Below are 15,082 nucleotides of genomic sequence, written 5' to 3'. Positions count from 1 at the left end.
ACATAAATATTAGTCTAAACTAGATTTTTTCTTTTTTTTTTTTTTTTGGTACTTTCAAAGGTAAAACTCTTCTTTCTTTTATAATGTAAGAACAAAAAGAAGATTCTCAAACACAAAAGCATCCAAAAGATTTGTCTTAATTATTTGGTGAGAAAAACAACAAGCAATTAGCAAAAGTGTAAGAAGTTTTGTTTCTTAAATAAAAGTTTATTAGATGTGAAAATAAAACCTTATACATTTTAAGGTACCAAACATAAGACAATAATATCTCAAAAACCTGAACTGCAGAAAAAAAAAAAAAAGATAGGTTTGAACAGTGGATATGATGGGGGGCGATCAGAACCTGTCGGGATTTCATGACTACATCACTTGCAGTCATCAGTGGATTGACAGACCATGAATTTCCTCATCACCTCGGACCCCCAAGATCAAATTCTTGAAGGAAAAATTCAACCTTTATTTTTGGATTCAGTTTAAAAAACTAAGATGATAAATTAAAGGACCATCACGGGAAAAAAAATACAAAACCAAAAAGACGACAAATAAAAAAAAATACCGGTAGAAGATTATATTAGCATGCGAAAGGAATGAAATCGCTCAGAACTTCTTAGAGGGTTGTGTTTCCATCATCAATGGAAATAATCCATCTCCGTAACACAAATTAAGAACTCTTCATCGCTTGAAGAACAGAGAGAGAGAGAGAGAGAGAGAGATTTCGTAGATGCGACGGCGCCTGGGGAGGGGTGGGGATGTTGGGTTTATAAAGAGACAGTAGGAGGAGGAGGGCGAAACCCTAATTCCTAAGCGTTATTTAATCCTGACCGTCAAATTTGTTGATAGCGGTGGTCTGAGAGAGAACGAAATCGGCCGGCTATTTCCTACTAAATATAGGTCCGGGCTTGTGTTACAAGAGATTTTAATTGACCAGCAATTCTTTGTGCACTGTGCATGATAATTTGCTCCCATACGGATAGGGGTGGCAAATGGATCGGATTGTATCATAAATAGATCGGATCAAAAAATATGATCAATCCAAATCTAATCTATTTATTAAATAGATCAAAAATTTAAATCTGAATCCGATCTGTTTATTAAACAGGTAACTTGATCCGACCCGATCCGATCCATTTAACCCATTTATTAAATAGATCAAATTAGGTTAAACGGATTAAACATATTAAACAGGTTAAACGTGTCAAATTAAATGGATCAGAAATAGGTTAAAACAGATTTTAAACAGGTTAAACGGGTCTTAAATGGGTTAAACAGGTTAAACAGGTCGGGTTAAATGGATCATAAATAGATTAAACATGTTAAATATGTTAAATGGATTATCTGACTCAACCCAACCTAAATATTAAATGGGTTAAACGAATAAGATATCTAAAATCTATATCCGACCCACTTATTAAACAGGTTAAACGGGTCAATCTGTTTATGACCCGAACCCATTTAGCCTAAACCCAAATCTATTTATGGTGGGTCGAATATGGATTGGATTGGTGGGTCGGATCATATTTTGCCAGCCCTACATATGGGTTCGAGAATGATGATTTTTTTTTTGCCGGCCTTGCATGAGCACGAATTACCACACATGGTGTACGATTTTTTGTACAATGTGTGGTGCACAAAGAATTTCATCTTAATTGACTCAATGATCAATTGTTAAATGAATGCAATGGGCCGATCTATGTCCTACCAAAAAAATAGGATCGGGATTCGGCTGCAAAGAGTTTTAGTTGATGAGTAATTTTTTATATACCGCATTTGGTGCAGTAAAAATATATCATCATATCTTATTGGGTCACATAGTCACCACTTTTTAACATGCATTTAATATTGATAATTCTGCTAAAAAATTTTTCTTCTCTTTTGAAAAAATTATAACATTCTATGACCATATTATAAATATTCATATTTTATTTATTAATACATATCATCTTTTATTTGCAATCATATTATCAATTCGAGACTCCAGAGGATGAAGAGGTCGGCCATTGGACCTTCGAGGAGGTTGCCACATGTATGCTCTGAGATGGGCTGTATTATCTCAGATAGGCCACCATTGAGTTCTCCAGTTCCGAGTCATTATCGGACTGGAAGTCTTTATGGATCATTAGATGTAGACGACGTATGGGAGGTCCTCTACGACCAGTGGAGTAATGAGAAGTACTTTGATAGATGGTAGAGGGCCCAATATAATCAGACCATTCAACAAGATCCGATCAAGCACACCAGTAGTTCCATCGGCACATATGTTATAGTAGATAGATTGATAAAAATTCTAACCTCATATTAATGTCATATTTAGTTGATCATATGTTAGTTTTTATTAACTTGATTTCTTTATTTATTGTAGACACGATAGTTGGGTCATGTACCACAGCAGCTATAGTTGTGGAAGGCCACATACCAGTCTAGAAAGATCAGTGATTACTTAGATTCTAGGTCCAGATGGATCACGATAAAATAAAATATTTTTTATTAAATTTTTATATATACTGATATGTATAATAGCACTAATAAATTTTTAAATTGTGTGGACAGATTACGTGGAGTACGTTGTAGCACGGCATGGTGAGGACCTGTTCTCTCAGCCCCTTCTTGACCTTGAGGGATGGCTTAGGGCCATCAGAGGGGTTAGTAGGAGCCGGATCATGGGGTTCGGGCATAACTTTGACCCTCCAGCAGCTCGCTGGTCTTTGACGTCCTCCTTTCAGGCCTTAATGATCCAGATGTGGGGTGATACACATGTCGAGGAGGTCATACAGAGGTTTTTTTGCTAGTGATCTCAGAGTTTTTGGAATGCCATCCATGACATAGTGGTTGAGATTCTCTAGAATCTACATCTCTGTGATTAGCTGAGCTCATTATCACAACCATCACAGAAGGTAAGTCAAGCAGTATTAATAAATTTCTTTACTTATTTTATATTTTTATATTTAAAAGCTTCACATATATAGTTAGGCTTGAGTCGGAGGAAGGAGATCTAGAGGTCAAAAATTAATCTTTCTATCTAATGAATATGATGGAGGTGTAGATACATCCGTATCATCGAATGAGACGTGTAGGAATAATCCATTTGAGAATCGAAGGAATATATCGAAATATACCCCTCGATACCGGTTTAGGCTTGAGGTAGGATGGAGGGGATTAGGGGGTCAAAATTCAATCTAACAATTCGATGATGAGCCAAAGGTGTCTATAGCTTCGTATCATCGAATAAAACATATAGGAATAATTCATTTGAAAATTGAAAGAGTATATCAAATATATTCATTCGTGCTGATTTAGGTTTCAAATGAGAGGGAGGGAGTATCCAAAAGGTCAAAATTCAACTTAACCATCTGATGAAGTACTGGTTAGAGATGTCTATAGCTTCGTATCATCGAATAAAATATATAGAAATAATCCGTTTAAGAATCAGAGTACTATATTAAAACATACCCTCCATAAAGGTTTAAGCTTGAGAGAAAGAAACTTGAGTTTTAATCCTCAAGTTTCTTTAATTCGTTTTTATCACTAGATAAGAGTTTTAATCTTATATATCATTTTGAATGGTTGTTATAAGCTCATGTTTATACCGTAAAATCAGCATGCTTCTTTGACCCCTTGTATCATATCCTTTTGATTGATAATTGTTTATCTCAAAATTTGTATGCTACACTGATCATTAATCATAAAGAAAGATTAACTCAAAATAAGCTTAAAATTGTGTATAAATCTAATGAAATAAATGTTGACATCCTCACATGATATCTTATCATTGAAATCTTCTAAAGAAATTGCATGACCTAAGAACATCAAGATCAAACAATTATTCATAAAAGTTCTTGTGCTTGATATGTTTATTTTATATGATTGTATCTTAGTCTAACCCTTAAGGATTTGAAAATCTCCTAGTTAACCCAAAATTTTAGCCTTCATCTAGTTCCCCTTAACTTGATCCCATTTGAATTAATTGGTTATAAAACCCCCAAGCTAATTAAATTTTGATCCCTCAAATTCAGTTGAATATCTTTATTAAACTTTGATTTGATTGCCTCTTGATCCCTATCTTATTTGAGATATTTCTCTTTGGATCAAAACACCTTGAGCTATTTTCTATTGAGGAGTCGACTCTTGGACCTGACTCATGACCTTTAGTCAATCAGAACTTCCATTAGAGCTCCTCTAACCTACACTTTTAGGATGCTAGAATTTTTATCATAGAGTTAGTATTCTTAGCAATCTATCTTTTTAGTTGATGTGGCCTTCATACATTTTGATGTATTGATCATTTTTCGTAAAAATTATTTTTTGATAAATCAATGAAAATTTGATCTTTTTGCAAATTGAGTATGTTTGATGATGGTATTTATCTCATTTCTATGCTTATTTGTTTGATTCAATATTTGCTTAATTCATAAAATAGGGAGGGAGAAATGATTGCTTACATAAATTAAATGATTGTGCTTATTCACTTAATTAAATATTTACCTAGTTTATGAAACAAAGGGAGAGAAAAATTGTTCTTATAATACTTGTTTTAAATTAAATAAATATACATTCTTTGGAAGAAAAAAGGAGGGAATTAAGAAAATTAAATTTTTTGAGATTATCATGTAAATTGAAGGAGAAAATAGTATTTGAATATTATAAAAGAAATTATTTTTGAACTTAAAAGAGAATCATTGATAAGCAATTGCACTTTACTTATCCTATGGATTTATTTGAGTATTTTTGTGGTTTTAATCTTTTATTCACTTTGAGCAACTATTCATACTTCTTATTTTTTTATTATATCATTAGTTTTTAATAATTAATTGATATCAAGAAATCATTTTGATCTAAAAAAAATGATACTCTGTTCTCATTGATTGATATCAAAAAATTACTACAGAAAATTAAGATATTAGCGACAGTAACTTTTCCATGGATAATAATTTATTAAATTTATTAAATTATTTATTAAATTTATTAGTGATGGTGAAAAGATTATTAGTGACCGCACTATTAGTAATGGATCTAGCATCATAAAAAAAAATTATTTATTAAACTTATTAGCAACCCGAAAAGAGTATTAGCAATGGTTACCTCTGTCTCTAATTTTTTTTTATTTATTAGACTTATTAATAATGGCAGGAAGCATATTAGTGACGGTATTTGCCATCGCTAATAATCTATAATTTTTTATTTATTTTTAAATATGATATAATTTTGAAATTTAAAGTCCATCTTTATTGTTTATTATCTAAATAATTATCATTAGAGTATCATCATGAAAGACTACATTGATCTGGTATCTCTAGATATGTTGATCAATAAAATTTAATTTTGACGGTCACGAATAATCATGTGATGATCTGATAAATAAAGACCATCGATGGATTCAAAAATTTACTATGATGATCTTGATGATATTTGTAGTATACTATCAAAATTTTACTTCAATCAAACATCATTATCATAGTCAATTTAGTACGAGATGATTTAGACCGTTAAATAAAAAATAAATGATCAAAAAGCCAAACGACGTCCGATTATAAGGCAATTTCCTAGATAAATGATTTTTGCTTCTATTTTGATCATTTTTCTATAGTGGTGATCTTAAAATTCAAATAGTGTGTATATGAATGATCCAAATTTATATGTCTCTAGATACTCATTCTTAAGGTCCTTAAATAATTATACTTTTTCTTTTGTAAGATCTGCTTAACATAGATAGTTCATATATGCATGATTTAAATTTTATGATCACCACCATATAAATGATTAAAATAATAATAAAGATCATTTATCTAAAAAATTATTTTAATCAGATTAGTTTTTTTATCACTTATTTTTTATTTAACGATCGAAATCATCCCATACTAAATTGATCATGATAATGATGTCTGATTGAAGTGAAATTTTGATAGTATACTAAAAATATCATCAAGATCATCGTTGTAAATTTTTGGATCCATTGATGATCTTTATCTATTAGATCATTATATGATCATTCGTAGTAGTCAAAATTAAATTTTATTGATCGACATAACTAGGACTACCGGATCGAGATGATCTTTTATGATGATACTCTAACTATAATTATTTAAATAATAAATAATAAAAATAAAAATTAAAATTTAAAATTATACCATATTCAGAGAAACATAGTGATGAAATTTTTATTAATTTGATCTATGATTATTAACAATGAATTTATTTATTATTAACAACGGCATTTAGCCATCGCTAGTAACTTTCTCCCTTCCCATCTATTATTTTTTTTGCATGCCCTCATTTTTTTCCATCCCTCTTCCCCGTATGTGTATCATCTTCATCAAGCTCTCCCCTTGCTGTCAACCACCTCCTCCTTCTTTTCCCGTCGCTTCTCGTACTGGGTCAGCCCCCCGCTACCTCCCCTTGTTGGATCGGGCCGTTAACTACCTCCTCCTTCTCCCCCTGCCACTCCCCTTGTTGGATCGGCTCCCATCATCTCCTCTTGCCGATCGCCGCCACCCCCTCGTCGGTCGGGCCCCCCGCCGCCTCTCCCTTGCCAGATCGGGCCCCCACTACCTCCCCCCATTGCTCCCCTTGCCGGATCGGCCTCCCATCCCTCCCCTTGCTGGATCGGCCCCCCTCCCCCTTGTCGAATTGGGCCCCCCATCGCCTGCCCTTGCTGGATCGATCTTTTGGCCACCTCCCACCTCCTTGAGTCCTCGGCCGTGAGCCCCCAACTACCTCCCCAAGCCCCCAGCCGCCTCCCACCTCCTCGAGCCCTCGATCGCCTCTCGCCTCCCCGAACCCCTGGCCACGAGCACCCGATCGCCTCCCTGAGCCCTCGACCGCCTCCCGCCTTTTCGAGCCTCCGGTCACCTCTCATCTTCTTAAGCTCCTGACTGCGAGCCCCCAACCATCTCTCACCTCCTCAAGCCCCCAACTGCAAGCACCCGACCGTCTCCTCGTGCCCCTAACCGCCTCCCACCTCTTCGCGCCCTTGATAGCCTCCTGTCTCCTCGAGCCTTTGGCCACGAGCCCCCGACCACCTCCCGCCTCCTCAAGCCCTAGTCACGATCCTACTTAGGTAATTACAAACATCTCTAGGCTCAAGGGCTTCATGGATTTCATATTCACGCTCTTGGTGACACCACCAATGGTTATATGTCTATCGGTAGCGAGCTTTTATTTTGAGATTCAACATTGTCTGTGATTGGAGTGCTTGATTTGTAGGTTATTCTAATATTTTTTTTTCAAATGTAGGGCCACATTTTAATCTTGCTGGGAAGGAACATGGGGCATCTGAAGATGAGAACCACCATACTGGTGATCTTGAATATATGACTATTGGTAAAGATGGTATGATCTATTTATCATGGCCACTTTATAATGCTGCATTGTTATTTTCATAATATTTAAAAATGACAACTTGATATTAGAAGTGATGTTTTACTTATGCTTGAGTAGGTTTACTGAAGAATTACGTATAGCTGGTTATTCAAATACTAAATATTTATATGATTTTGATTTGATGTTTCATAGATTGTTAATTTTAGTATTATTGACAAATAGGTTATTTATTTTTTTTATGTTTAATATATTTTTAATGAGATATTATTCTTTCTATCTTTTGAACTCTTCCATGTTTGTTCTTTTTTATAGATTTCTCTCAGTGGATCAAATTTCATTATTGAAAGGACTGTTGTTGTCCATGCCGATCCTGATGATCTCGAAAAGGATAAATTTTACTTCTCAGATATTCATATTAACTTTATATTTCATTAATTTTAGGCATTAACATTGGATGGTGTGAAATAATTAGTTATGATGTGTTGAATATCAATTTGTATATATGTTATTTTTTATTTATTGCATCAAAAGCATGCATGAGCTAGTAAGTCATTAAAATCTCCATCTCTATTCATGCTAACATCTAATGATTTGCTTGTTTTTCTTTTACATATTGAAACTATGTTATAGTTTTATAATCACCTGATTTATGTCACTCAGTGCTATTTTATTATCTTGATTGCATACCTATATATATAATTTTTCTAGTATATATTTTTTTTATACCTATTTTTTAGATTTCAATTTGTTAAGATGCTCACTCATGGAGATGCTATATCCATATGCTATCTATTTTTTTATATGTATATAATATTTAAACTTGTAAAGCAGATTTGTAAAATTGTAAAATTTATATTTTTAATATAAAATAATCAATTTTTTATTTATAATTATATTAAATAATTATTATTTTATTTATAATAGATTTTAAAAATAATTATAAAATATATTTAAAATATTTAATTATAAATTTTTTAAAATTAATAAAAATTATTAATGACGGCATTAGCAACAGCATTGCCATCACTAATATTTTTTTAAAATTTTAATTAAAAAATTAAAAAATTAGCCGTCACAAACCATTATTAGCGATGGTAATTTTACCATTACTAATATTGATAATTAGTGACTAGAATATTTTTATCAGAGTTTTAGTGACAGCAAGCCATTGCTAATAGCATTGCGATGACAAACTGACTATTAGCGACGGTAATTAGCCATTGCTAATAGTTAATTTTTTATAGTGAATATATTTAAAAAATATTTTTCTTGAATCTTTTAGAATTGATATCATGAAAAATATTTCAATGAAGGTCTCATTTATCCTTAAAACTAAATATTTAAAAAGAACTTCAATTTTATTCAATTGGTATTTGATATCTTACTATTTGCCTTGTATTTCATTGATTTATTATTTAGTAAAAAGAATAGAAGATATTCTTATCTCAAATCTGATTTTGTAAAGCTATATTCTTGATAAGATGTTATTTGAGATAAAATCCAAGAAATTAATACCTTTCCTAAATTGCTTAACACCTCTTATAAAAAGGATGAAATGATATTTTTGATGTATAATTAAAAATCTTTTATGATTTGCTTTGCATGTTCTACTAGTATCAAGCTGAACTTAAAATATATTTTCATATTTTACTAAGATGGATCATCGTTAAGAAAAGATTTTGAAATTTATTTTTATTTATCTTCAATTAGTATCTAACAAACTCTATTGCTATGTACTTCTTTGTTCTATTTCTTAGCAAAAAGAAAATGAATGCTTTATCCTAGGTCTATTTTGCTCCGATTCCATATTTTGCTAGCTCTTATTTTGCTCTAATACTATGTATTAGGACCATAGATTTACTTTGATACTTTATGATACCATTTCTAAATTTAATTGATTGATAATTATCTAGAAAAGAAAAAGATAAATTTTTTAAATATCTTATATGCTTAGCTTTGATACTCAAAATTTCTTATTCTGACAAGCTTTATTCCTCTCGAATCTTTGAAGTTCAAAGCCTATTTGTATTTAAATTTAATACACTTTTTAATGCATCAACTTTATTCAAAAAGAAAAAGATATATTCTTAAATCTATATTAATCAAAAGAAGAAAGATAATTTTTTTGGATAGTTGCTATTTGAATTGAATCTCAAAATATTTGACATCAAGAAGAATCAAATTAATTATTTTCTATTTTAAATTGATTGTTTTCAAATAAATAAACTCAAATTTCTATCAATTGGTACCAAACAGAATTTTTCAAGAATATTATCACAATTGATATCATAATTCTCATAATTGGTATCAAATAGTCTATTTTTCCCTTAAATTCTATTGCATTATCTTTTGGCAAAAGAAAAATATATTATGTCTCAAATCTAAATTTTTATGGTTATATTCTTGCTATTACATTATTTGAGATAAACTCTTGTAGTATATTTTTGAATGATCCACTTTAATATCAGAAAAAAAAATATCTTCAAGACTATATTGTTTAAAAATTTTATCTTCAAAGTCCAAGTACTTTTAATTGAAATTGAGAAGAATTTTTGTATCTATAATTTTTAGAAAAAAGGGGAAGTCTTGGTCTGAATTTATAAGTTAAACTCTAGTTAAATTTGAAAGGAGGAGAACTTAAATAAAATTTTGAAAATTAGATTTTTTTGGATGATTTTGATGATTGATGTTGATTTTCAAAAAAAATTTGACATTTAAATTTTGAAAATTTAACTTGATCCTTCCCTTGTGCTTTTTGATGCGATCGAAAAGAGAAAGAATTAGGTTGAGTATATGCTTGAATAATCACATGCTTAAAATGCTTGAGTTGGCTATTTGCTTGAGATGCTTGAAATGCTGATTTATTTTGCTTGAGAACATCATATGAAATGAGTATGTTATGTTAAATATAATTTTGGATATATGCACTCTTGAATATAATAATAACATCCATGAAGTAAGTGTTTACAAGTATTTACTTATTCACTTCATATTTATATTAGTAAATTAATTAAAAGGCATAATATTTTTATTGTACATATACTTAAAATTTTGTCACCATCAAAAAGAGAAAGATGCTTGATCCTATGATTGATTTTGATGATTATCAAATTTTAAATAATTATGATTCTAATTATGTGTTTTAAGATTGGATGTAGGATTTGTTAAACACTTTGCAAAGCTAATGATAAAGATGGGGAACATCAATGTACTCACTGGAGATGAGGGGAAAGTCCGGCATAACTGTTGATATGTGAACAAATATTACCATTGAGCAGGAGATTAAACAATAGCAAATTCCTATCAGTGGATGAGTGTTGTTTTGATGTTCATATGTACTACAAAGGTGTTATTAACCTTGTTGTTGCAATAGATTTAGTGGTCTACCCAAATGAAACATGTTGAGCTGGTTCATGTTGTATATGACTAATAATTGTTATATGAAATATGGAAAGCTGTGATTTTTCCAACTGATAAAAGAATAGTTTATATAGGTCATTGTAATTTGGTATATTCTCTCTTCATTTTGCACTTCTTTGTTTCTTCTATAATATGCAAGGGTATCCATTAGAGATTCAGGATCCTCTCTAGTTCCGGATAGAACTTTTCACTGAAAATTGAGGGCCTCACAGGCTTCAAGACCAGTAGTGGCAATATCCTGCAACCAAGATGAATATATCTTTAACTACAATGTCCCTCTTTAAACCAAAAGGTCTTTAATTCGTTTTTATCACTAGATAAGAGTTAGAAATCCTACCTTTTTGGCTTGCTAATTTCTATAATTTTCTTAATTGAAATTTGAAAATGACTAATATCATGCATCAAAGAGATTTAATTTTGTGAGAACTTTCAAAATATATTCATCTTTATCCACATTTTTCCAAAACATCTAACACACAACAATTCCCCCCTACAAATGGTATGATAGATCTTGGTCGGCATTGAGATGAGCCCCCTGTACTTCTTAGCTTGTCATATGCTAGGTCCTCCACCTGGAAAAGGGCAAGGAATAGGCTGAGGGTATTATGCTCCTGGAAAGCTAGGTCCTGAAATCATGTGCCATATTGAATCTTTTCTAAATATATCTTTTAACAATCTTATATACTTTAATTTTATTTTCTATTTAATTTTCTAGTTAATCTTTGAAGAATAACTCATGGAACAAGTTAGAACCTCATCGTTTCATATGTCACCAACCATCAACATCATCCAACCACAATTTAGTCAAGGAAAAAGCTTCACAATACTACTCCAAAATACAATAATTTTTTGCATGCAGCACCACCTATTATATATCAATTGCATATAGAGAGTTGGAGACTCGTCAAGAGCAATCTTATTTCAATTTTTTTTAAAAAGTATTACCATTTAGTCAAGTTTCTTTCCATGCCTCAATCTAACTTATTGGAGCTTTGCTGTTTCTCCACACCACCATGTACGAAAAGATTTACCACACTCAAAAGCTTCTTAATATGACTTCCAGTGAGAGAAGTAATCTATCAAAGCTTGACCTAACATACATTTGATCATGCTTGGCCTGGTCTGACTCAGTTCAAGCTTAATCAGGCTTATATTCTAGTTTCTAATGTTTGCCATGAGCAAGGTAAACACCAACATCCCAACTATATTTCTTGGAATTCAGAACAATGAAGCCAAACATTCATAGCAATTAAAACATTCATAATAACATTCATAACAATTAGAAAATTCATAATAACATTATAGTAAGTAGAGATTCATCCAGTATATTGATTTAATAGCCTCCAAATATATCAGCTGATAAGATAAGGGCCAGCATGAATAATAAGGAGGTTTCCAACAATCCGCACTCAAATGACACATAAAGTAATATTTACATAAATATTAGTCTAAACTAGATTTTTTTTTTTTTTTTTTTTTTTTTGTACTTTCAAAGGTAAAACTCTTCTTTGTAAGAACAAAAAGAAGATTCTCAAACACAAAAGCATCCAAAAGATTGGCCTTAATTATTTGGTGAGAAAAACAACAAGTAATTAGCAAAAGTGTAAGAAGTTTTGTTTCTTAAATAAAAGTTTATTAGATGTGAAAATAAAACCTTATACAGTTTAAGGTTCCAAACATAAGACAATATCTCAAAAACCTGAACTGTAGAAAAAAAAAAAAAAAGAGGTTTGAACAGTGGATATGATGGGGGGCGATCAGAACCTATCGGGATTTCATGACTACATCACTTGCAATCATCAGCGGATTGACAGACCATGAATTTTCTTATCACCTCGGACCCCAAGATCAAATTCTTGAAGGAAAAATTCAACCTTTATTGTTGGATTCGATTTAAAAAACTAAGATGATAAATTAAAGGACTATCACAGAAAAAAAATACAAAACCAAAAAGACGACAAATAAAAAAAATTACCATTAGCAGATTATATTAGCATGTTAAAAGAACGAAATCGCTCAGAACTTCTTAGAGGGTTGTGTTTCCATCATCAATGGATATAATCCATCTCCGTAACACAAATTAAGAACTCTTCATCACTTGAAGAACAGAGAGAGAGAGAGAGAGATTTCGTAGATGTGACGATGACTAGGGAGGGGTGGGGCTGTAGGGTTTACAAAGAGAGAGTAGGAGGAGGAGGGCGAAACCCTAATTCCTAAGTGTTATTTAATCCTGATCGTCAAATTTATTGATACGGTGGTCTGAGAGAGAATGAAATCGGCCGGTCTATTTCCTACCAAAAATAGGGTCGGGCTTGTGTTACAAGAGATGTTGATTGACTCAATGATCAATTGTTAAACGAATGCAATGGGCCGGTCTATGTCCTACCAAAAAATTAGGGACGGGATTGGGCTACAAAGAGTTTTAGTTGACAGGTAATTCTTTGTGCACTGCATATGGTGCAGTAAAAATATACCATCCTATCTTATTGGTAGAGCTGTCAAGACGAGTCGACCCACTCCGACACGTTCTGATCCGCCCCGACCCACCTTCAAATCGAGCGAGCCGGGCTAATCCGTTTAACAGATGGGTTGAAAAAACTCCAATCCGACTCGACCTATTATGGGCTGCTGGTTAAACGGGCCAACCTGCTAAAATCCCCCCCTCAAAAAAAAAAAAAAAAAAAAAACTGTTAACCCTTGTCTCTCCTCTCCACATCCCTGAGGGTTGGTAATTTTTACTAAACAATATAGATGGATAACTAGACAAGAGTCAAGACATTAAGTTTTACTAAACAAAATTAGTGGGCCTGCATGCACCGACCTGCCAACCCAAACGAGGGGGTCATTTGACCCGCTTTTAAATGGATTACTAAAATATGAATCCAACGTATCCTATTTACATGGTAGGGCAGGCCAACCTAAATTGATAGCTCTACTTATTGGGCCACATAGTCACCCTTTTCAACGTGCATTTAATGTCTGTAGTTTTGCTTGAAAATATTTTTTCATTTTTGAAAAAATTATAACATCTTGTGATCATATTATAAATATTTATATTCTATTTATTAATACATGTCATCCTTTATTTGTAATCATACTACCGATTCGAGACTTCTAAGGATGAAGAGGCCAGCCGTTGGACCTTCGAAGAGGTTGCCATATGTAGGCTCTGAGATGGACTGTACCACCTCAGGCAGGTCACCATTAAGTTCTTCAATTTTGAGTCACCATTAGACTGAAAGTCTTTTATGGATCATTGGATACGGACGGACGTATGGAAAGTCCTCTGTGACCAGTGGAGTAGTGAAAAGTACTGTGGTAGATGGCAGAAGGCACAATAGAACCGGACTGTGCAGCAGAATCTGATCACGCACATCGATAGCTCCGTTCGCAGACATATTAAAGTAGATAGATTGATAAAAATTCTAAACTTATATTAATCTTATATTTAGTTGATCATATGTTAGTTTTTATTAACTTGATTTTTTTATTTATCGTAGATACGGTAGTTGGATCATGTATCACGACAGTTGCAGTTGTAGGAGGCCACACACTAGTTTAGGAGTATTAGTGATTACTTAGATTCTAGATCCAAATGAACCACGATAAAATAAAATATTATTTATTAAATTTTTATATATACTGATATGTATAACAATACTAATTAATTTTTAAACTGTATAGATAGATTACACGGAGTACGTTGTAGCATGGCACAGTGAGGACCCATCCTCTCACCTCCTTCTTGATCTTGAGACTCAAGACCATCAGGGGGTTTAGTAGGAGCCGGATCATAGGATTCGGGCATAACTTTGACCCTCCAGCTACTCACTGATCTTCGACGTCCTCTTCTCAGGCCTCGACGACCCAGACATGGGGTGATGCACATGTTGAGGAGGTCGTGCAAAGGTTTTTTACCAGTGACCTCAGAATTTTGGAACGCCATCCATGACATGGTGGTTAAGATTTTTAGAACCTACAATTGCATGATCAGCTGAGCTCATTATCACAATCATCATAGCAAATAAGTCAAGCAATATGAATAATTTTTTTACTTGTTTTATATTTTTATTTTTAGAAGCTTCACATAGTTAGGTTTGAGTCGAAGGAAGAAGATCTAAGGGTCAAAAATCAATTTTCTTATCCAATGAATGGGATGGAGGTGTAGATATATCTGTATCATCGAATGAGATGTATGGCAATTATCTGTTTGAAAATCGAAGGAATATATCAAAATATATCCCTTCGTACTAGTTTAGGCTTGAGGTGGAAAGAAGAGATATCAGGAGGTCAAAATTCAATCTAACTATTCGATGAATGAGCCGGAGGTATCTATAGCTTCGTATCA

At 32.6% G+C, this 15,082-nt stretch overlaps 1 long non-coding RNA gene and 3 other non-coding genes across 4 annotated transcripts; all 4 read right to left on the bottom strand.

The window, feature by feature from the left end:
- Positions 1–332: 332 nt before the first annotated feature.
- On the bottom strand, positions 333–418 carry LOC114914720 (small nucleolar RNA snoR14). Its single transcript, XR_003802333.1, has one exon. It is a non-coding gene; the product is annotated as a small nucleolar RNA snoR14 (small nucleolar RNA).
- On the bottom strand, positions 333–736 carry LOC140852875 (uncharacterized). Its single transcript, XR_012135834.1, has 2 exons — positions 557–736; positions 333–435 (listed from the first exon to the last, which is right to left on the bottom strand). It is a non-coding gene; the product is annotated as an uncharacterized lncRNA (long non-coding RNA).
- On the bottom strand, positions 594–681 carry LOC114914716 (small nucleolar RNA U61). Its single transcript, XR_003802329.1, has one exon. It is a non-coding gene; the product is annotated as a small nucleolar RNA U61 (small nucleolar RNA).
- Positions 737–12,487: 11,751 nt separating the features above from the next.
- LOC114913382 (small nucleolar RNA snoR14) lies at positions 12,488–12,573 on the bottom strand. Its single transcript, XR_003799412.2, has one exon. It is a non-coding gene; the product is annotated as a small nucleolar RNA snoR14 (small nucleolar RNA).
- Between the last annotated feature and the right edge of the window lie 2,509 nt (positions 12,574–15,082).

The sequence above is a fragment of the Elaeis guineensis genome, chromosome 12 (assembly GCF_000442705.2).
Source record: "Elaeis guineensis isolate ETL-2024a chromosome 12, EG11, whole genome shotgun sequence".
Lineage (NCBI taxonomy): Eukaryota > Viridiplantae > Streptophyta > Magnoliopsida > Arecales > Arecaceae > Elaeis > Elaeis guineensis.
The sequence above is the reverse complement of the archived record's forward strand: the minus strand, read 5'-3'. Positions and strand labels throughout refer to the sequence as shown.